This window comes from Nothoprocta perdicaria, unplaced genomic scaffold, assembly GCF_003342845.1.
Source record: "Nothoprocta perdicaria isolate Ctin4 unplaced genomic scaffold, notPer1 scaffold_502, whole genome shotgun sequence".
NCBI classification, from domain to species: domain Eukaryota; kingdom Metazoa; phylum Chordata; class Aves; order Tinamiformes; family Tinamidae; genus Nothoprocta; species Nothoprocta perdicaria.
The window spans coordinates 72525-75440 of NW_020455758.1; positions in this window are offsets into that span (position 1 = coordinate 72525).

Sequence of the window (2916 nt, forward strand, 5' to 3'; positions counted from 1 at the left end):
TATATCATAGGCACAGAAGAGAAGGAGGAGACAAGGGCAGAGATTATGAACCATGTGATAGAAAGAAAGGCTATGTTTTCAGTGAAAAGATATAGCATATATCTTATAGCAAATATATAGCAAAGTGTCACTGGATCAGTCTAGGCCAGATCCTGAGATGCCAGAACATCATATGTGTTAGAAGAAATGCGTCTAGAAGGATTTCCTTCCCTTTAATAAGCAGACTTTGAAACCAGTTAGAAAACATTTTTTAAAGCTTACTCAACAAATCAGAAAATATTAATACTAGAACTGAATGAAGCTAGACCTACACTTGTAAGGGTCTTGCAACTTTTTTCCTTCTTTTTCACAATTGGTTCTCAAATAGATGCTTTGCTATGTAAGATGTTAAGTAGGTGCATATGCATTTCGTGGAGAAACTTAATTTTCAGCAAAGTACAAGCATTACATTTTTTAGTACGAAAGAATTTCTCCAGCAAAATGTGCCTTTTACATGTTGCTCCTGAAAAGAATGATTTTTAGAGAGGTACAGAGGTGAACACCCAGAATCAAAATCTTCCTTTATTATTTCTCTTTCCTCTTTGCTATTGTGGTCTCTTTTTATATTTGCAAGAAAACAGAAGAAATAAAAATCAAGGGAATCATCACTGCTCCATTTAAGATAGAGTTCTACCAAGACTTATTGTTACACCATTGTTAAAATAATTACAGAGTAATTACAGTCTAAGGAAGAAGAATATTGAGATCTACTCAAAATAAGGGAGTGAGAGAAGTAGTATTCCTTGGATCTGACCATCACCTCGTATGCACCATAATGTCCTAGCAGGCTAACAGAAAATCTAATACAATTGACATCTGAAAACACCAGCAGTGCTAAATATTTTGCAGATTCAGAGATGCATATGCACTTTTAACTCTGTCTCAAAGTTCTTTTATTCTTAAAAAAAGAGTGATACAGAGATTCTACCATAGCATCTTTTCCATCTTCCCATTTCATTTGATTTAAAACCACAAAGGAGTCAGAGTGATAGGACTTTCAAAGGTATCTCAAAAACTCTGTGATTTCATGACTTTTATTTAAAAAGATGAATTTGGCACTTAGGAACTAAGGGTCCTTTGAACAGCAGTGAGAAAGGGAAACAAAAAAAATCTTGTTTAACTTTCAGGAAGTCTTTCACTCGTTAGCGCTGAACATTCTTTTCAAAATGGGATTCTGATTCATGAGTCATTTGGTGTATGTGCACAGTGCCCGTTACTATGTAATACTGAGATACTTGAGCTAGCTCTGCTAATGGTAGAAGAATAGATAACAATAAGTATAAACACACCAGTGTTAAATTGCAGCTTCTTGTGCAAATTTATTTTTTTTTTGTCATGCAATGATTTTTGCTGTTTTTCATCAGTCATGATTCAGTGTAAGTCTAGCTGAAGGTCTGGCCTATCATGAATATAAATTGATGTCTTGTCATTGGACAAATTAATCCCTTTCAGCCACCTACCTGCCATTAAGGAAGACTCTGGCAGAATATACAGGATTTTTTTTTTCTGGAGGGGTTAAGATATTTCACTGAAATTTCATCCTCTGCTCTTCCCTCTTACTCCCTCTCTCCTGCTCTAGAGATGCGTTTGTTCATTTGTTTGTTTGTTTTTAACACAACTACACTTCAGCTCCTCAGTTCCACCCCTTGAACATAATTACCTTCGCACACTTCCCTGCTTTCATTCTCGCACATATCCACAGTGCTCAGCTGAGTGTAAACAATACCACAGGGATAAGCACATATGGTCACAGATTTCTAGACCTTTAGGTACCAAAGGTGACTGTGGTTTGCTCTCAGCATGTCTTTTTATTGGACCACACCCCAATAATTAAATACTCTACTTACTGGGGGTTACAGCAAGTGATAGTGATCATTACACAATCAGCAGGCTGAACTCCATTGTGCTGCACCTTAGCATCGCGACTGTGAGAACATTGTTGTTTATTATAGCTCAAAGGCAGTAATCATTTTATGTGAGGATATTTTCCAAACAATTGCTTTCACGCTTTAGGCTGACAAGAATAATCATCGTGCAACAACTATTTGCACTTCTACAGAGGATGCTCAACAATTCAGGTCACTGCATTGTATATAAATTTCTGTGGGGTACAGATTTTCTTTTTATAAATTCTAGTGGTGTGGAATAAAAATCTGGATTATCATCTTTTCTCCAGTGCAGAGAAACTGTATTAAAAAAAAAAAAAAAAAGAAGTCCAAAATTGCCTGGTTCAAAAGTTTCTGATACCATACAAAAGAATTCAGAAGCTATGATTCAGATACATATGAAGGGCTAGATAAATAGATATGACCTACCAAAGCAGACACATACGAAATAGTTAAATCCCTTGAGCAGAGACTCATTTTGAAGATTTACTTATGAATAATTCAAGAATCATTTTGAAGATTTACTTATGAATAATTCAAGCATTACCCATTTTAATGATTGGCAGCTGAAAATAGACCAACAACTTTTCAGGAAAGAGGCACACTGAATACAATATTCTTCCATGCCAGCACCCTTTGATCTGTTAGTAGTTGCTGAAAAGAAATGCAGACCTCAAACCACAAAGATTTGCACCTGATTTCCAATTCATCATTGAAGATATTATTGGATGAACTTGTAAGTGATACCAAGAATAACTTTTTTCTTAACCAGAGCAGTCAAAATATGCATAAACTTGAAAATTATTTAAGTGAAATCATGATGGGCTGAAAGAAATTGAGTTACATGCTGAACTTCAGCACAGATTTCTTCATAAAGAGGCAGTTTTTCATAGAAAGTTCTCTGTTTTCTCTGCTGCTCAAATTCACTGGGCTGATTTAGAATAAGAACTAAAAACGGTGAGAAGAATGTCTGGGGAAGGCAGGAAAGGAT